Here is a 21,903-nt window from a genome sequence, read left to right as displayed (position 1 = left end):
GCAATGACACTTCCAAGTTTTGGACACAATTTTTGACAACAGATCTTGCTTGCACGTTTGCTTCCTGATTGCCCAGAGCAGACCGACTTAAATCCAAGGAGTCAAACGCACAGTGAGATAACAGTTTACCACGGTTAGCTCAACCACCCATATCTGCCACTGTTCGACTACCATCAATTTCCTCTCGTTTCTAACAACAAACTCACCTGGCCAAAGAGCTTGTAGACAAAAGTGCTTTGTTTAGAAATAGAATCCGTATCCGCAAGTCAGCCTCCACACAAACAACCCATAGTATCCGGAAGACGTTTGGGTCGTCAGCAAATAATGCACGGAATTTGATTCGGAATGTTTTCCTTCTTATGCATCTTGTTTGTCCAGTGGATAACTATAACACACTGTATGGAAGGGCCTGTATCAGACTGTGCAAGACAACGATGACTAACGCACAGCCACGGTCCTCATAAATACTATAGTAGAACCTCAGTTTCAACCATTTGGAGATCTCCTTTCTCCAATACTGAAAAGGATGCACAGTCAACCTGGAAATTCATCTTAAATACAATCCATTCTTCTATGAAACACCTCACAGCAAGAAAGGCTCTCCTCCACCAGAGATAGCTAGCACATCTGGGTGCTCACATTGGTTAGTCCGTAGCTGGGCTGCCCGTACTCCCCCCTCCCCAGACTCACAGCTGGTCAATCTATTTACAAAGCAGGGGAAGATGGGAAAACACAGCCCACCAGATGTAGGTTTATGGCCATCCTTGCTTCCTGACCTACCTCATTGCATCTCGCTCTCCTCCAGGCCTTCCCAAGAATACTGGTGGCTCTAAAACTAACCAAACATGCCTGTCTGGGAAGACTGTGATTTCATTTATCTTTCTCTAAGGCGAGCCAGGAAGATAAAAGGGTGAAATAAGTAGGTTGACATGCTAGGGAGGTGGACTCCAGACACACACATGACATTAGTTGTCTAGGCTGTTTCAGGTCATGCTAAAGGACGAACATCGGAAGACCATCATCATAATGATGTTATAATTCACTCAGGCTAGAGCTCAGCTCAGAAAATGGAATATCTGCCTTACCAACGTCTAGAGTAAGGACCAGAGATGAAGTACCACATGGAATCATTCTTAAAGATGGAAAATATATACAAAGCTTAGGGTGCCAACTACTGAACCAAAAGTTCTTGGCTAGATGCGAAGTGTCCGTCTTTATCTCGAGGTCAGAAATCTCCTCTTTGTTAACATGCATTCTATGAGGAGTCATATTGGATATCAGCGAGGGCCAGCCCACAGGCTCAATGTTAGACACACAAAGGTGGGTAAGATGCAGCCAGCCCTTGCCCTGAAGGAAATCAAAATCTGGATTTGGAAAGAGATCACAACAGTGTATGCTATGATTTTCTTAGAGCCATGAGGGTCCAGTAAAGGGCTGAAAGGTCTGTTTCTTACAACCAGATTTGTGGGTTTTGTTGTTAGTTTGATCATTGGTTTTGAGTTTTCGAGACAGGGTTTCTCTGTGTAGCCCTGGCTGTCCTGGAGCTCACTCTGTAGACCAGGCTGATCTCAGAGATCCTACTGACACCTCCTGTCTCCCCCACATCCTCACCCCCACCCCCACAGACCACACCACACCACACCCCCTCCCCCAGTACTGGAAGGAAAGGTATGCACCACCACTGCCTGGCTTACAACTGGGGTTGAAAAGCACCAGATTTAGCGTCTGGAAGTCTTCACTTGCTGGGCTGACGGAGGTCAGCTATTTTTTCCCCTGCCACTTGTAGATAGCTTCCCATGTAGTGACAGAGACAGTTTCCTGACAGGCAACCTTGTCTCTGGTTAACCTTAGAAATGACCTTGCAGCTAGGAGATAGTCCTCGGCCTTATCCTGAGCACATGTAAAACTCTAAACAGAACACCTTGGTTTCAATGAGGTTAACAGGAACCATTCACTGGCTCAGAGTCCTATGGGTGCCCTTATTATCTCTTTGTAGTAAGTGGCACACGTTTGTTCCAAATCATATACAGCAGTTCAAAATGGCCAGCTTGCCTGCTAGAGGAAGAGTATTCTAATAAATTAGAACACACAAAAACTTAGGCTAGAAGTATGTGCAATAAAGAAGACGACCTATTAAATTGGCAGAGAATGTTTTAGTTATAGAGTATGTAGTTCTGGGAAGAAGCACTTACTTGTCTGACACATTTGACTCTGGGCTTGATCCAGTACACTACAAGTGTGTGTGTGTGTGTGTGTGTGTGTGTGTGTGTGTGTGTGTGTGTGTGTGTGTATGTGTGTAAAACATAAGTATATACAACCTTTCCTACTTTTCAGAGATTTCATTGAGGAAAGCATTTTGATAAAGCAAATAAAATCTATTTAAACCCAAACTATCTTTATTTCTATTGGCTTAGATTTCCCGATTAACAGGAGAATTTCTCTGTTTTCAGTGACTTTCATCTGTTGGTTTTTTGTTTTGTTGCCAAGGAAGGTGGCATACTTGGTAAAAAAACTTAATGTCCGAGAAGAACATTTCAAATACATTTTCTACTGCAGTAATGAAATTCTCACACACTCTTTCTGCCCCTTGTCTTGGGTTTCAGCCTGGTAGTAGCTAATAAATTGTGCCGACCTTCATGGAGTCTGTTTGGGTGGTAAAATCTCCTCACATGAAGTCTAGTGAAGGCAGCCGGTAGAAGAAACATCATGATGGGGTTAGGCCTAAAGCCTGGGCAGTCTTGGTCTTACCCATCATTCCTGGGCCTTCGCTGAGGCTCTGACCCAAGAGTTTTACCCCAGCATAAGTGTCATGTAAACTGAGCCCACATTTTAATAGAAGAAAGCAGTGAGACCCAGACATATCAGGCACTTCCCTGAGTTACCTGATATTTTGAATATCAGAATTCTGTCTGTTTCTAATCTTGTGTCACTATGCCAAAAATTCCTGTCTAGTCAGGCATGAAAGAACACATTTCTGAGCACGATAGCATATCCCCTGAACCCAAGAAAGTGTTCTATTAATTGTTGTTTCCCTAAACTAAGTAAATGGGGTGTCTGGATACATAATGATAATAAAGTGATGTGTGTGCTTCCAAGGTCACACAAAGCAGAGGTATTATTATATCTGGTCTTAGGCCTGTTTTTCTTGGCGATCTCAAGTCATAAAGCATGAACAGACAGAGCTCTGTGACACCCCTTCCCCCTCCCACTTTCAATAAACACAGATGGGGGGGGAGCCTCTATGCTGAACATGTACAGAATTTTTGTCATTATTTCTTTATAAGTATCATTATTGTTTCACTGTATTGGGTATTACAAATAACTTGAGATTACTTAAACCATGCAAGAGACTTAAGCATCTGTGTATTTTGCTATCTGAGGAGAACCCTAATATTGATTCCTGGCTATTACAGACACTATTTTTATTTCTCTCTCTCTCTCTCTCTCTCTCTCTCTCTCTCTCTCTCTCTCTCTCTCTGTGTGTGTGTGTGTGTGTGTGTGTGTGTGTGTGTGATGCTTGTTAATATCAGAACATAACATCGGGCATCAGTCTTTATTGACTTCCTTGTCTCTGGAAGGGACTTTTGCCATTTGTCACTATACTGTGTACTGATACTGATCTGGCCATCGATCCTCCAGGGGCATCCTCCTGTCTCTGCTTTCCCATCTCTATAGAAATGCTGGAATCACAGACACACACTACTACACCCAGCTTTCACATGGGTTTCAAGAGTGTGACAAGTGCTTTTTGACAGCTGAGCCATCTTCCTGCCTCCTTTGCTCTTGGTTTGGTTTTGAATATAGTCTTCATTGTTCAGAAAAAGTAAAATTGGAGGTTTGCATACTAAACAACTGAGATTCAGGTTTGAAGTCATAATCTAGTTTCTAAAGTGAAACTAGATTTCATATCTAGTTTCAACAACCTAGATATTCACAAATACCCAACATACAAGTCTCCAATCCCCGCACCATTACCATAAAGTACACAGTGATCCTCTGCCCCCTCACCCCACCCCCCACCACAGAAACACTGGCATCTGGGAGACTAAAGAAAGAGGAAAATGACCAAATCCTAAGTCCGACTATTTTGACACTGAAAGCAGGAGACAAAATAAGAACAACCAACCAGCAGTGATTATAAAACACAAGAAGTGAGCATCTAAATATCTCAGCTGGGGGTGGGGGAGCATTGCAACTGAGGCGCCTAACCTAGGGTCCTGAGAATTTTCCCCAGGAAGGAAACCCCATGCAAAAGTTACTGCCTAAATTCCCAACCTGTGAGCCAAGCAGCAAACCCCAGTTAGAGTCAAGAACCCAATTAACAAATCAGTAAATCAGTTATCTTAGATAAACCTGAACTTGGAGAACGTTTTTCTTCCTGATTATAAAAGCGTGTGAGTTCCTGTACACACAACATCAGTGGAGAGAAGGCTAAGGAATTCATCTATAATTATGTCAACCCCACCGCCACTCTTCGACTTCCATCTAACCCCCCCCCCCTCCCCCGGCCTTTTAGTGACTGTTTTTGTTTAGTTTCATTTTGTTTTTGTGGTTTGGGCTTGTTTAGTTGCTGTTTAAGGCTTTTGTAAGTGGCCAAGCACACATCTCAGCACCTCCTGTGGAATTGATGAATTCACCTTTGTTCTAGAATTTTTTTCATCTCCATTTTAAGTAGGTGTCACTCTTGATGGAAATCAAGGAGTGGGAAGGTGGGGAGCAATGACTTAGTGGAAAGCAGTTACAACCATTATCAGTCAGCGTTTAAGAAAACAATCCTACCCTGAGGAATGCGGACATTTCCTTGTAAGGTTCCCAACAGCCCTGAGCTCTCAGCTGCGTAGGGCGGCAGATGTCAGAGAGCAAATTACCTTCGCTGTACGAAAGATCCCTACCCACAGTGAGCTTATGCCTTCCTTTCAACACGGGAAAAAAAAATGCGCGAATCACGCGGAGAGCTCAAAGGATGGTTTCTGTAGCCCACATTTAGCTTCATTCACTTTGTGCGATGTCTACACGCTTGCAGGATTTCACTCTGAAACATCTAAGCCAAACTGACAGCAGAGAGACACACTTCAAACATAGGAACAGGTAAGCACGTTGTACGCAGGCTCCACAAACTGGTGAATCAGTTTTGTCTTACAAAGGTGGGTGTCTAGAGGGCCACGTCATTCTTGCCAAACCAGCCTGACCGCTCCTGCCTTTTTAACTACTTAGCAGTTTGGCTTCAAGTGGACTGGAACAAAGCGTCCTTTCCCACCATGGAACCTAGAAGAAACATCATTTGTCATCGCCCCCAAACCTTTGACTGTGCTTTACTAAATAGGGAAAAAAAATATGTTCGAGGCTTTAATGGGGGGGGGGGGGGCTCCTGTCTTCTTAAAAAAAAAATCAATGTTCCTGTTTACCTCCCTGGAAAATGTAATATACATGGACATGTCTGGAAGTTTTCTTTTTAGCTATGAAAGAACTCAACTTTAAAGAGGAGATTACATTAATATAAAACATTTTTATTTCAGTTGTTATTACAAATAAATATTTTTAAATTCTTATTAGATATTTTCTTTATTTACATTTCAAATGTTATCCCCTTTCCTAGTTTCCCCTCCAAAAATCCCCTACCCCCTCCCTCTCCCCCTGCTCCCCAACCCAACCACTCCCATTCCCGGCCCTGGCCTTCCCCTATACTGGGGCATAGAACCTTCACAGGACCAAGGGCCTCTCCTCCCATTGATGACCACCTAGGCCATCCTCTGCTACATATGCAGTTAGAGCCATGAGTCCCACCATGTGCTTTCTTTGGTTGGTGGTTTAGTCCCAGGGAGCTCTGGGGGTACTGGTTAGTTCATATTGTTGTTCCTCCTAATTACAAATAAATATTAAGGAAGTGAGTACATATTTATTTGAATGAAAGAAAACAAAATGGAAAATGTCTTTAATCAACGTGTATGCACACACAACTTGTATGATGTGCGTTTGTGTGTGCATTTGGTTGTGTGCGCCTATTCGTGCGTGTGTGTGTGTGTGTGTGTGTGTGTGTGTGTGTGTGTGTGTATGCAGATGCTCATGTGCCAGGCACGTACGTAGACATCTGAGGACAAAGCTTCATTTCCCAGCTTTGTTTAAGCCAGGTCTCTTGTTCACAGATGCTGGCCTGAGAGCTTCTGAGGCAATGGTGGTCTGAGGCATGGGTCTGAGGATACAGAGTTGGGCCCTCGTGCCTGCTCTATAAACGCCCTTAGTGATATTGAGTACAACCATCACCACTGAAACTCCATTAAATACTAACTCCTTGTCCCTCCCTCCACACCACCCCTGACCCTACTGTCCTGACCCTATGAATCTGATGGCCCTAGAGATCATCTGTGAGTAGAATCACACAGCCTTTGTTCATGTCTGGAATATTTCCCTGAGCACGATCCTTCGGGGTTTATCCATGCCACAGCATGTACCGGAATTTCCTTCCTTCTTAACGCTAAATAATATTCCATTGTGTGGACACACCACATCTTCTTTGTCCGCTCATCCGTTGGCAGGCATCTGGATGGCTTCCATCTACTGTAAACAACGCTGGTGGATGATTTTATGTAGTGAGTTTATCATAATCCTTCCCTATTACAACCTCCCCATCCCGTACAGCTGTAACCCTCCCGCCCCTGCCCTTTGCTTAGCTGCTTATTATCATCAGCTCACCCCAAGCTTCTCTCTAGTTGAGCAATTATCTTCCTAACGCAAGCTCTCACATCAGTTATGCCATTTCATTGCTTGAAGAAAGCAGCTGAAAGCAGCATTTGGCTTATCCTCAAGTGAGCGGGCTGCTCTAGAAACAAGCCCCTTAGCTTGAGTGAGATTCACCCTTTATCTAGCAGATCTCTGCCAGGTGTGAGCCGTGGCTTCTCTCCTGGGGCCTGGGGCTTTCCTTATCTTCACTTTTGCCCTCCTTTTGGAGCCATATGTCTTCCAGAATCTCAACCAAGCATGCGCACAAAAAGGTCCATTTCTGGGATTCGTTTGTCGGTAAGTTTCCTTATTTCAGCATTCACTTCATTTGATCGTTTGGCCAGATATGGAATGCCAACCTGAAAACAGTTGTCCCTCATATTGTGGAGAAAATTAGTCTTTTTTTTTTAAATTGATTGTAGAATGCTGTTGAGAGGCAGACTAGCTGGGGCAATGGTGGTACATGCCTTTAGTTCTAGCAGACTTCTGTGACTTCAAGGCCAGCCTGGTCTACAGAGTGAGTTCTAGGACAATCAGGGCTACACAGAAGAGAAACCCTGTCTCAAAGAAGAAGAAGAAGAAGAAGAAGAAGAAGAAGAAGAAGAAGAAGAAGAAGAAGAAGAAGAAGAAGAAGAAGAAGAAGAAGAAGAAAACAAATAAACAAAAATAAAAGGGGCGGGGCTCAGACCTGGCTTTCTGTGCATTTTATAAAACTTTCAGATATCAGAATGTCCCTTCTTTGTTTTTTTTTTGTTTTTGTTTTTGTTTTTGTTTTTGTTTTTGTTTTTTTTTCTTGTGGTCCTGAGGATGGAACCCAGGGCCTGGTGATGCTAGGTGAGTGTTCCACACTGAGACACACTCCCAGACCCTATCATTTTAGATCTTAAACTTGAGGGAGGGATTCAACAAGCTCTGTAGCACAGGAGAAATACTGCTACTGTTCCCAGAGAGATACTGGCCCAAATTAAGCCTCAAAACTATCACAATGCCTCCTAAGCCCACCATCACGGCCACACCCCACTACCCTGTCTTTGTCTCGTGATAGAGACATTTTTTTTCCTTGCTGGAGAAGGATACGCCTCCCAGTGTGCTGCAAGGCAGACGTGGACTCATTTCTTTGGGTCCTCAAGGCTTCCACACTCACATACTAGAAGTCAGCCTCTGGGTTGTCATAAAGGATCGCCACAGAAGCTTCTGCAGTGTTCAGACTTGTGGAGTCCCCACTGCTGTTCTTTCAGTGTCCTTCCAACTTCCAGATCTGTCACCTAACCGCACCTTTCTGCCCTAGAGCACACCCCGCCATTTAGGAAGAAGTCGCAGCTACCTGGAGGGTTAGTTTTTTTTCACTGCTTAGATTTCGGTCAACCTGACAACAAGCTATGATCATGTAAGAAGTGGAAACCTCCATTGAGAAAATGTTTCTGTAAGACTGGTCTGTAGGCATGTCTGAGGGACATTTTCTTGATTAATGATTGATATGGGAGGACCCAGCTCACTGTGGGTGGTACCACTCCTGAGCAGGTGGTCCTGGGTATAAGAAAGCAAACGGAGCAACCCTTGGAGAGCAAGCCAATACACAGTATTCTTCTTTGGTCTCTGCTTCAGTTTCTGCCCTGATGTCTCTCAGTGGTAGATTATGAGAAACCAAAGAAACCCTTTCTTGCCTAAATTGCTTTGGGTCAGACTGTTTTATCACAGCAGTAGAGAGCAAACTAGGAGGACTCCGCTCCAGATATAATTGCTAACTGTGCCATCTTTTGTCTGACTTAATCCTGGAGACCAACCCAAGTACTGTGAGCTGTAGAGGCTCAGGGGAAGTGATGGGCTTGCCAACAGGATAGCACCAAGGGTGAGATTCAAATTCAGTTCTCTTCATCCAAAAGTGCTGTGCTCCGGATGGCGTTGCTAGATTGTTTCAGTCAGAGAGCATACAGTTGGTGGGTACCCCCAGGATTCCTACCAATCCCTAACCACACAGGCTTTAAACTCAAAAAGTAATTAGCTCTGAACTTAGAATAGCTTCCTGTACCCTTTTTTGTTTCTCAGATTGTTTTCTATATTTCTGAAAGAAATATGATGAAAACACTTGAGCGATAATAACTCTACAATAAGGAAAATACAATAGAAGTGTAAGGGTAGTGCTGGTGCTAAGGTCCTGTTCCCCAATTGGTTTTTGATCCATCGATAAAGATGCTAGTGGCCAATGAGATGGGCAGAATAGGTGGGACTTCTAGGTCCCCACCCCTCACCCCACAGACAAGCTAGCAGATGCAGGTGAAAGAGGAAAAGAATTTTTGCTTGGGAGGGAGAAAAGCCAACCAGCCATGTGAGATCTCCAGCAGAGTGGCCATAGGCTGCCTCTCCAGGTGAGAGGTTGGGTGCTGAGCTGGGTCTGAAGGTGGCTGAGCAACTGAAATTGAGGGCAGATTTAGAGTGCTGAGCTGGGAGTATTGGGAAGGGCACACTAGCTGGGGTAGACTAGAGGCACCCAACAGTTGAGCCAAGATGGCAGGTTGAAATTGAACAATGTGTATGTGTCTGATTTTCATCTGCAGATCCAATATTCTCTGGGCAGGGGCTGGTAGTGGGGCCCATTTCCGGAGCTTAGATGGGGTAGCAAAAGCTACACTCAACATAGAAGCAACTGGCTTCACAGCCATATAAATGAGGTTCAATGTCTTGGTGCTTGTCCCTAACAGTGACCATCTTGCCAGGTCCTGGATGATAAATTCTAACAGTGTATGCCTCCATTTTCCTGTCTACTTAGCCTGCAGTTCCCCCTGAAAGCCTAGAAGCTCCATCTGCATCCTTTAAGCCCTGGAACAAATCAGTCCGACCCCCACCCATATATGCAGAAGCAGACCTCTTTGCTCCTGCCACACACCCACCATTGTTCTCTGTGTGTTCCTTGTTACACAGTTCCCAGCTGGCAATGCTCTGTGGGGAGAGTGGGATGTGGGCTAGCCTAGCTGGAGGAATGGATCCCTGGGGGTTGGTTCTTGAAAGGGATTGCCAGTCCTGCAGGGTCATGGAGGTGACTGTGTGACATGGTTCCTATCCCCAAAACAGAGCCAGCAGGGCATAGGCTTCCACTCATGTTGACGGTTGCCAGGCATGAGGCTTGTTTGTATAAAAAAATTTTTTTTTTTTTACTTCATGTTCCTCCTTTAGGAAATATTCTCCCAGACAAGGTTATGGGCAGATCACACACTACCTTTAGTAGTCACAACAACCATGAAAGTTGACTTTATCCTGGTCAGTGTTTTTGTCAACTTGACACAAGCTAGAGTCATCTGAAGAGAGGGAACCTTGGGCGAGAAAGTGCTTTCATCAGTTCATTCCACCTGCTCCACACTCCTCAATCCATCCTCCAATTCAAACATGCCTCATCTCCAACTCAGAACTCAACAAGAGATTTCCATAGACATCATCGTGCTTCAGGAGTCAGTGTGCAGGGATGCTGGCTTACATGGCTACTCTAAGAATTCATAGACTATAGAAGAGTGTTGGCTGTCCTCTCTTTAATCTGCCTTTTGTCCTTATTCACTTTGATAGCTGTCACCCTGGTCAGTGACTTGATGGCAACCTGAGTAGAACAGGCTGGCCTCTCTAGACACTCTCTGTCTTGTATGTACATCAACACCAGGCTGGCCTTCATGAAGTTCTCTCTCTCTCTCTCTCTCTCTCTCTCTCTCTCTCTCTCTCTCTCTCTCTCTCTCTCTCATGTTGTCATCCTAAAAGTTCTTGGTCAACCCTGTCAGCAGATAAAATACACCCTGCCAGCTTGGCCTGTAAAACTCAAGGCTGGAAATCCCACAACTAAATCCTAACCTACCCTGCACACATGGTACTCTCCTGCCTCTTTTTCTTTGGTCCTTATGTTCTTTCCTCTTGCAATGCCTCCAACCTGCTCCTTACAAGACCTCAAGTCTTTACATCCTAAGACACTCCTAGGTTCCCAAACCCATGATTCTTTCAAAACAACACACTCACCACACCATCTGTTCACTCAACGACTTCTTTGGAGTCCCTCTCATGATCTGTGTTAGATTCCTGGAAAGCAAAACTAAGCAAGTCATACTTTCTATTCTAGAGGGTTCACAGCCTAATAAAACAGAGAGTCGTTACCGTTTAGGTTGTGTATATGTTATGGTTTAGATAAGCTGTTGTCCCCCCACACTCCAAGAGTTCATGTCTGAAGGCTTGATCTCTAGCTAATTAATCCAATCACCTAGAGGTGACTGTATCATGAGGGTTTAGTTCAATTATTCATTAGATCAATCCATTGATGACTTCATAATTAAGTGGACTATTGTGAGGAGGTGGAAAGTGGGGCCTGACTTGAGGGAGGGGGAAGATGGGGTCATGCTTTTGATGGATGTACCCCATGTGAGTCTTTCCCTCTTGCTGTTGGCTCCCTGATTCCTGGGTGGCAACATCCATCTTCAGCATTTACTCCCATCACCACGACATTTTACTTGGTTGCAGACCCAGAGTAGTGCAGCCAGTATCCATGGAATGAAACTACGAGACCAAAATGATTGAATGGACAAATGAATGAATGAATGAATAAATAAATAAATAAATGTTCTGTCCTCTTTGTTTTCTCGGGTACCATCTCAGCCACAGGAAACAAACAAACATAGTAAACTACACACCAGGGCAAAACACAGCATGTAAGATGCCCTACCAGTGATTTCAGAATAACACCATGAGTGGCTTTATGTAATCGTGATTTTACTGAGATAAAATGAAGTTCATGGACCAGGTTATCGTTCCATGGTCATTCGGTGTTAATTAGCTAGGCGAGCACTCCAGGTTCTCTTCCTCTCTCACCTCTCCCTTCTTTTTCCCTCAGCTTTGTTTTTTTTCCCTTTTTCCTTTCTTCTAAGCTCCCATCCTCTGATAGACCTTTATGATGTATCCTCTCGGTGTGTTTTCTTAACTTGTCATTGAGTATTGCCTGTGCTCATTCCCTGATTCTCCAGGTACATTTGTAAATACCATGAGACAATCGAGACTGTCTTATCATGGGCAGAATGGGAATCTCACATCGGTTCTAGACACTCTAATGGCCTTGTAAAGTCAACACCTCATTTTTATAGAGGTACAAGGAGCTCAAACATGAGTTCAACAGATCACTAACACCCTCAATAACCCCCTTAACTTTTAAATTATACAGGCCATTTTATTATTTAAAAAATTGTGTATCTGCACCTAAGCAAAAATTATACTTCTGACAGCAACCAATGAAGGAAACAATAATTATGTGTTCATATTGAGACTGGGCAGGCCGAGAGGTACTAGAAAGCCCAGGGACCTGAGCCGTTCCCTGGCAGCTATAGTTCCCGGTGGTCAGAATGCCTGTTTCTGGTTAAAATTGTTGAAGCTTCAGATGGGATTTTCCTGCTTTACCAGAAACCAAGGTGCCACATAGGGGTACTAGCAAAGGGGGCTGCATCCATGGGAGACCCCAACTCCATTATAATAATATTTACTTTGTGAGTTTGACTTTCCCTCTTGTGGGCTTTTAAAAGGATTCTGGGAGACGATGCTCTAGACAGGAGATTGAGTTCATCACACTTTGGGAGGGGGAGAACGGTCTCCTTAATCCCATAACTATGCCTCTAGCCAGACACATATTCATGAAAATTCCTTAAAATTCCACAATGTGCACCAGTGATGTGGCTCAGTGGGTACAGGTGTTTGTCACCAAGCCTGATGACCGGAGTTCATCCCCTGGGACTCATATAGCAGAAGATAGCAGGACAGAGCAGACTCCCGAAAGTTGTCCTTTGACCTCCACATATACACCATGGTGCACATACCACACACTCATAAACCACACAAACATATACACAGCATACCACACACACACACCCAGCACACACACACACACATCACATACCATACACGAATGACACTTACACACACATACACATGTGCACACATACACCCATAAACACACACTACACACATACATATACATCACTTACACACACATACTCATAACACACAATACATGTAACACACACTCACCACACACACAAACTAAACACACAGGGATTACATACAAAGCAATGTACCATGCAGCTTGCTACCAGTTCCTTCTGTGGACCAGACCATTTCACTTCTGTTTAAAGAGTGTATTTCCCTTTACAGTGCTAAATATATTTCTGATTAAATCTATTTCTGCTTAGATGATCTGTGTCCTTTGGCTGAATTCTTTCTTTTAGAAAGACATAACTTGAGAAAAAAAAAAAAACTTCACCCAGTGACAATATAATATCTTTACATTTTCCCATGAAGTTAGACATATCTTTACACACATTTACATTTTAAGAACTGAGGGTGTAGCTAAATAGTAGACTATATGTGTTTACTATGGACCCTGAATTCAATCTCAAGCGTGGCACCTCCAGATGCTGTATTTTATTACCCATAATCGAACATCTCCGTGCTCTCAAAAATGGCAATTGTGGCTGTAAGATTTTATGAAGTCTATGGGCAGTGCCCCAAAGCCACACAATACAGCATCTCCTTCCTGAAGCCATCACATCCTATAGGTAAAGAGCCACACATCCAGCAGTGTGCTCACCCACGGCCCGGAGCAGACAGAATCGTGGTACCTCGCAAAGGAGGCTCACCTCACTATGCATCCAGGATTCTCATTTGAGAAGGATTCTCTATTTAAGACAAAGCTCTGATGCTTACATATTTTCAATAGGAACACACAGGGGGCAGCGGGGAGATCGCTCAGTGGGTGAGAGCACTGCATGTTACAAGAGTAAATATGAAAATCTAAGTCTGGACACCCCACCCACGTCCTCTGTACCCTCTTTTAACAAGCCAGGAATAGCCATGAGCACCTGTAAGGGCAGTGCAGGGGGATTAGAGGCAGAGATAGGAAAATTAGCAGGGCTTGCTGACCAGGTTGCCAACCTGAAAAACAGCGGTTCAGTAGAAGACTGTCTCAAAGCAGTAAGGCATAGAGAGATAGAGCAAGACACCAGATGTCCTCCTCTGGCTTCTGGCTCATAGGCATACACATACAACCCACAAGAACACATATGCCACACATACATACATACATACATACATACATACATACATACCACACACACACAAACACACACCACCACCACCACCACCATCACCACCAAATAAAAGTAGATAGATGGATGGATGGATGGATGGATAGATAGATAGATAGATAGATAGATAGATAGATAGATAGACAGACAGACAGATAGATACTATGAAACAGAAAGGCTCTCTTCATTACATGTCAACTATGTATATGTCAAGACTCAGTGGATGGAAAGAGACAACCCAAGAGCACTGGCTGCTTTTCCAGAGAAACTAACTGGGTTTGACTCTCAGCCCCCACGTAGTAGTGCACAAACCGCTGTAACTCCAGTCCCAGGGGAGCCCATGCCCCCTTCTGACCTCCATTGGAAACAAGCACACATGCAGTGCACAGACATATCAATTTTTTCAAGGAAATATTAGAGGCTGCTTCAGAGTAAGCCTAGGCGGAGCCACTGTAAGGGCACACGACGGTCTTACATAACCAGATGCTTGCTATTTTATTCACATGCTTGATTTTTTGTTGCTGTTTTCTATTTTTTCTTTAATTTTTAAGATTACATTTATTAGTGTGTGTGTGTGTGTGTGTGTGTGTGATGAGGATCAAATCCAGGGCCAATCAAATCCAGGGCCATGTGTGCAGTTAGATTTAATTTTAAAACTAGTGCTTTGGATTCCTTCTAAACTATTTGAAGTTCTTCCATTTGTAGCAGAAGTACATGCATAGCAGTATTACCTCATGTGTTAAAATGTATTGTTTATTTATTTTATGTGTATAAGTGCTTTACCTGCACGCATGTATGTGTGCCACAAGCATGCAAGGGGTGGCAGATGAGATGCCCTGGAACACGAGTTACAGATGGATGTGAGTGCTGAGAATAGAAGCCAGGCCATCTGCAAGAACAAATGCTCCTGCCTGCTGAGCCATCTCTCCACCCAGCCCCCATTTTTGAGGAATTGGGGGGATGAGGATGTAGCTTGACAGAAGAGCACTTTCATAGCATACACAAAGCCTCAAGTTTAATCCTCAGAACCACACACAGAAGGTATTAGATGTTGCTTACACTCAAAGGGCCACATCTGTAAAATCTTTCAGCAATAGATTCTAGGCATCCCCCAGTTCTGTATAACCCACCACCACCACCACTGGGAACTCAGTCTCTAGCACCACCACTGGGAACTCAGTCTCTAGCACCACCACTGGGAACTCAGTCTCTAGCTCAATGGCTAGCACATGACAGATCGTGGGAAGATCTGCTGAACATATGGGATGCCTACTACTTCACAAACGCATATGGAGACACAGACACTCACTCCATCCAAGAAAAACTTAGACTGAGGGCTGAGGGAATAGATCACTGATAACGCATGTGCTTAGCGTGTTCAAGGCCTTGGGTTTCATCCCAGCCACCAAAAAGGAAGGAGTAAGGGACAGAGAGAGAGAGAGAGGAGGAAGAGAAAAAAACCCTAAGATAGAACTTCATGCAAATAACGAGAATCCATGCATTCTATCCTTTTGTGGTTTTTGAATATTTTTGTCTTTTAAGACAGGGTCTCGCTACCTAGCCTAGCCAACAACTTGCCCTCTTGGCTCCTAACATTTTCTTTACTATCCAGTATTGCCATTCAACCACATTCCCTGTTATTTTGTTTTGTTTTGTTTTGTTTTGTTTTTTGTTTTTTTGCTTTTGTTTTTGTTTTGCATCAGGTAGAAGTAAGAACAGGTAGAGGCAGAAGAACACTGAGTTCCAAGCTAACCTGGGCTATATAATGAAACTTTGTCTAGAAGATAAGGAGGAGGAGAAAGGGGGAGGAGGAGGAAGAGGAGGAGGAGAAGGAGGAAAAGGGACTCCTGGTGGCTGTGATGCTTTTTGAAGAATAAATAGTAAGTCACTCAGGGCAGTGTGGGAATGGGAGTGGGAGTGGGAGCATGATCAACCAGGGAGAACAAAGCTTGTTAAGGAAGGTGTGTATGAGACGCTCAGAGTAAAGATGTCTCCTGAAAATAGGAAGAGAAAAAGCAAGGTGGAGACAAGGAAGTCTCCTATTCACACATCCTACAAGGGTACAAAGTTAAAGTGTGCAGAGATACATGGCTTAAATCTGATGCCGACATACCATTGAAATTCATCAACCATCAAAGAGATGTTCAAACTCTTGGTCAAATGGTTAAATAACAAGGTTGGCTCCATCTGCTGTAGGTTGGGTCTGGATCACAATCCCAGAGGCTCAGCTCTGCTGTTGGGAGGTAGATGATTTAAGAGTCAGGGCCTAGTGACAGATCTTCTGGTTGTTGGAGGGATGCCCTTGAAGACTGTAAGATCTCCAACCTCTCTCTCTTCTTTCCCCGCCCCCAGCTATGAGGTGAGTGGTTTGCATAAACCATTTATTCCCCACGTTGATGTGATGCCTAGCATGGTTCCCAAAACAAGACCAGGGACCAACACTCCCAAAATTCTCACCTCAAATAAACCTTTCCTCTTTATAGGTTGAGCATCTCTGGTACCTTGTTACAGTCATTGAAAGCCAACAAATGAACCATCTGTGGTCTTTGAACTCTATAATACTCTATCAAACTTGTCCAATTCACATTGGGGCATTACAGTAGGCAACAAAAGAATTGCTTATTACAGTTGCTGAGGTGAAATATTAGCAAGCATATTCTCTGTCTATGGAAATGTATTTCATGTCACTGACTGTTATAATAGGAACTCATTAGAATCATGGTTAGAGTACTTGGGGTGGGAAGTGACACAAGGGACAAAGACGGGCTTCTGGAGTGATGGCACATTTTATTTCTTGGCCTGAAGACACGGCACATCCATGAAGGTGAAAAACTATTCACTTATGTGCTTGTTGTTTATAACTATTAATCAATGCTTGCCAAACATCAATGAGAGTTTACTTAAAATCCCTGCATAGAAATCTCCACATAAACACAAGCAATCTCAAAACATATACATATGAATGGAGCTGATGGATGGCACATTAACAACAAAGAGTCTACTGAGTCAAGCATTTGGAATTTCCCATGGGGACAAGGCACTAGTCTGATATAATTACAGGAAAATATTGGCAACATTTAACTCACATCCCAAACTGATCAGCCAGATAAACGTCCAGGCTCTCTGCAGGTCATGAGGTCGTCTAGGCTGTACGCTCCTAATTGTTTTCTTCACTGAGGTCATTAAAGGCCTTATTAAGCTGCTGGTAAGCAATGAATACAGATCAGCAGTCATTAATCAAGGTCACGGGTCACCTAGTAGGGATTGTTCAGCAAGCAGTTTCTGATGGACTCACTTAGCCCTTGTTACTGTTGGGAGTGGGTGTGTCTTGCAAATCCAGCGTGTTACGGGCTTGGTCTCCCACCTGCAACACCAGCCAGAAGATGGAGGAACTTTTAGTAGAGGGAGCTCAGTGGAAGGCCAGGTCATTAGGTCACTGAGGTGTGGCCTTGAAGGGCACCTTCCTCCTTCTCTTCGCTTCCTGGCCTCCCTAAAATGATCAGATCTCTTTCACCACCATGAGTTGTGCTGCCCAGCAAGACTAGAGACTGAGTGACAGACAGCTCTGAATTCAGCCTTTCCTCCATAGAAGTCATGTAGCCCGGGCATCTTGTTATAGCAACAGAATGCTAACTGACAGTCCCCGATTAGTCATTGGGAATGCTCAACTCAGCTATAACTATGTCATAGTCATATTCTCACCTACAAGGGAAGATCCTCCCATCCATCTATAGTGGATGGAGGCAGCAGAGGCTGTCAAACATTCTTCTCTGGGCAGACTTCAGGTTAGACTTCTTTTGCCTCTCACCCAGGGATACCCCTCCTCCACTGACAGATACATCGGGACTACGGGAGCCATCAGTGTCTGCCCTTTCATCCAGCTTTTTTTTTAAGAATTGGGAAACAGGATCAGTGATTCAATCTTGAAAAGAAAATCCCTAATCATCTTCCGTAGTAGTCTTTCACAGAACTAAAAAATATGTCAGACTCGTGCAATGACGTGGTGTTTAAGGCAAGTTTATTAGCATTTCACAAAGTGCACTGCCGCTTTGACAATCACAGCCACTTGTAGCCCTACAGAATTCTACAAGAAGTCGTGTATGAAAGGCTTTCTGCGGCTGGGGAGGTGTCTCAGCCAGTAAAGGGCTTGGTGTGCAAGGACAAGAACCTGTGTTCCATCCTCCCAACCCAAGCTTAAAACAAACAAACAAACAAAAACAATAGGTGGGCAGAGCGGCAGAAACTTGTAATCCCAGTGCTAAGGAGACAGAGATAGGCAGATCTCCGGAGCTTGCTGACAAACAGGTTCATCTACCCAACAAGCTCCAGGCTAATTAGAGACCCTGTTTTAATACACAAGGTGGATAGCTCCTTAGGAGTGACAACCAATCTGATCTCTGGCCTACACACACACACACACACACACACACACACACACACACACACACACACACTCATGATTTGGTATGTTTTAAGAAATTTGGAAACAGAGTTTGTATCACCAGTCAGCCCAGCCATGCAAAAGTGTCACTAAACCATCCCTGCAAACACACTCAGGCTTTCCACATCTTGACAAAATGCCTCAGGAAAGGGGCATCACCTCTCTTTCTCTGAGGGAGAGCCCCCAAGAGCAGCTAGTGATCTGTCACCCAGGCTTTGTTCCTGAAATGACAAACATCATTTGGAAGTCAGCCAACCAGCCAGCACGCAAACAACAACAACAAGAAGACAAACAAACAACAACAGCAAAGCCATCAGGAAATTGCAAGAGGAAACAGAAGAAAGAGTCCTCTTGCTCAGTCCAGAAATGAAAGATTCACCCATGGAAAATAATGCTGCTCAAACAAGGAGAGGCCAGCCTGTGGTAGGGCAGGAGAGCAAGAAGCCAAATCTGATTAGCAGCCAGGACCAAGTCTCAGAGTTAATCTCAGTATCACCTTCTCGTAGAACCAGATGAATTGTTTTGTTAACTGTTTCATAAATGCAGGGGGTAGGGTTGATTCAGAAGACGGAACCCAGGTTTCATAAGAACGAAGTACTGAGCCATACAGGTCTGTCAGAGGCATACATACTCGATACAGGTAGAAACCTTTAAAAGACTATCCTATAGCAAGAAACACCATCAAGTGTCCTGGAGCCAAGGTCCCATACCTGCCTTGCTGGAAACATTGTGTCCAACATTTTGACATGAGTTTTAGAGATAAAACGTGGGACTGGTGCTTGCCCTGTAAGTGCTTCACCAACTGAGCCACTCCCCAGGCTCAAAAAGCCTCTTTTAAAGAACACACAGCTCTCAATTTGTGAACTGAAAGTCAATTAGACAACTATTGAGCAAAAAGTTACAGTTGCTTAGCTTTTTAAATGTTTAATACTCGTATGAAAGTCACATGCATTTGTGTGAACATAGATACTTGTAAGAGACACTCGAATCATTAGGCCTGCATTTTGATCAACAAATGAAAGCCAGTAAAATATTAATTAAGAAAAAATGCTATGAAATACTGAGTGTGGTGGGAAGAGGACAGGACTGTGGTTTGGCGAGCAGAACGCTCAACCCAAGAGGGGTGCTCCTTGTCTGACATGACACAGGTGACATCAGGTGGAGAAGCCACAGCTTTATTCCGACCTTCAGCTTCCCCAGCTTCTCAGCCATACTGTCTCCGTGTTTCCGTGTGTTCTGGTGGAAATAGCCCATCTTACACAGCCATGTGTGAGCCAGGGCCAAGGAAATGGGCATGGCTTCAACCCAAGACTGCAGATAGTCAGTCATGATCTCCAACATTTTGGTGCTTTTTGGATTGTCTGAAGGAGCTTTGGAAAACTCCACCATCCCTGAGTCCTCACCCAAAAACTCTCACTCATCTATTCTGGGGTGAGGCTTGGCCAGTCTAATGCAGTTTTACATAATCTATTGCCCCCCTCCTGCCCCCAGAAGGTTCTGCCATGTAGCCTATTTGATGACAGTCATCGATCCAAGGTCTAGTTCTTGACCCCAGTTCTACACTGGGAATTGCTCAGGTAGCTTTAAAACTTACACAGCCAAGTCATGGCCTCGGAGAGCTGAGTCACCTGGTCCAGAGTGCAGCCTGGACAGTGGACGTCATCCTGTCTCCCCAGGTGATGCTCATACATGAGAGTCATTACTCACAGGCTTCCTCTACCACAGCGTCCGAGTCCAGAGTCACCTCCTATGGAGAGCCATTGTCTTATTTCGATGGAGGGAGCAGCAGGCACCTCTGTATCATACACATGGAGGTTAGAAGACAGCTTGTGCGATTGCATCTCTCCTTCTACTGTTCGAGTTCCAGGGACTGAACTCGGGTCATCAGGCTTGTTGGCAAGCGCCTTTACCTGCTAAGCCATCTTACTGGCCCTCAGCACCATTCTCTTTTTTTTTTTTTTTTTTTTTGACAGGGTTTCTCTGTAAAGCCCTGGCTGTCCTGGAACTCCCTTTGTAGACCAGGCTGGCCTCAAACTCAGAAATCCGCCTGCCTCTGCCTCCCGAGTACTGGGATTAAAGGCGTGTGCCACCACACCCAGCTCCTCAGCACTGTTCTTAATTAAGTCCCAAAGCTTTCGATACTCAGTAAGCGCTCGGAGAAAGAACTACCTGCTACTGATCACTGCCGTCAGATGGCTGAAAAGGGAATGGCAAGCTTCATAAATCATGAGCTTTTGATATAAAATTGCTCCAAGGAGGGATTAGATAGTCAGTGAGGCAGGTCAGCTTATAGCAGTGCAGGTGGCTCTCTGGAGCTGTGCAGTCAGCTGGAACTCTAACCCCAGGATGCCCCCATCTTCAAGGGTACTAGGACAGTAATGAATGTGCTGACTCATACATCAGAGTAATCTCAGCATGCTACAGACTAAGGTCGCCAGTTCAAGGCCAGCCTGGACTATACAGCAAGAACCTTTCAGAAAGCCCTGGAAGGGATCTTATCTACCTGAACCTATTTCTACCATGGAACTGCATTTAAAAAATTTTTATTTTTTTTTACCTATTTTTATTTTATGTGCATTGGTGTTTTGCCTGCATGTGTGTCTGTGTAAGAGTGTCAGATCTTGGAACTATAGACAGTTTTTGAGCTGCCATGTGGGTGTTGGAAATTGAACCCAGGTCCTCTGAAAGAGCAGTCAGTGCTCTTAACCACCGAGCCATCTCTCCAGCCTGCAACTGTATCTTTAAAAGACCAATAATCTCAGCAGAAGACCTCTAGAGCAAAGGACAACCTCTTACTCAAAGTTGTATGCAGATTACAATGGAGGATTGACTCTCAGTGGGAGATGTGTCCATTTTTCCCTGGTGGGTTTAAGCACATCAGGAAAGGAAAAGCATCTCTGTTTGACATCGTTTAACAAGAACTTATTTTCTTGACTGCAGACGTGACATAACCAGTTGCTGCAGGCTCCCCCATCCCCCCACCCATCCCCCCACCCTCACAGACTCACCATTACCATCCCTTTCCAGCCATGATAGATGGATGGTAACCCCCAGACTGTGAGGCTAAGTCAACCCTTCCTCCTTTAGAAATAAGTTGTGTGTACAACACCCCACAGCATGAAAACTAAAAACGTGAAGGGATGTATGTCTACCTGGGTATCCTCCCACTCCTTAGTGTGCAGTACGCTGAACAATTACACCCATATGTCCAGCAGAAAATTTCATTTCAAAGAACAGGAAGCAATTTCTCAAGCTAACTTGATTGAACACAGGGCCTCTCTCATGTTAGCCGAGAATCCCACCACTGAGATAGGCTCCTGCTACTTGTATTTATTTTACTTTCATTTGATTTCATTTCATTTTGATACAGGGTCGGGCTAAGTTGCCCAGGCTAATTCTAAACTTGGAACTCTCCACTTCCTGCTAACTGAGATTACAGGCATGAGCCACCGAACTCGGAAACTATCAGTCTTAATAAGAAGCAGTCCACATGCTCCTTTTTAAAGAGGCACTTGTAACCCAAGCATATAGGTTGGCTGTCAGAAGCTTTTCTACATCTCCTGGCTTGCAGGGCAGGAGAGCAGGTTTGTACTCCAGCCTGAAGTCTCAGTGAAGCATATTTGTGCTTTCACAAGCAGAGAGAGGTGTCGC

Source organism: Mus musculus, chromosome 13, assembly GCF_000001635.26.
Source record: "Mus musculus strain C57BL/6J chromosome 13, GRCm38.p6 C57BL/6J".
Classification (NCBI taxonomy): domain Eukaryota; kingdom Metazoa; phylum Chordata; class Mammalia; order Rodentia; family Muridae; genus Mus; species Mus musculus.
This window is presented reverse-complemented; position numbering follows the sequence as displayed.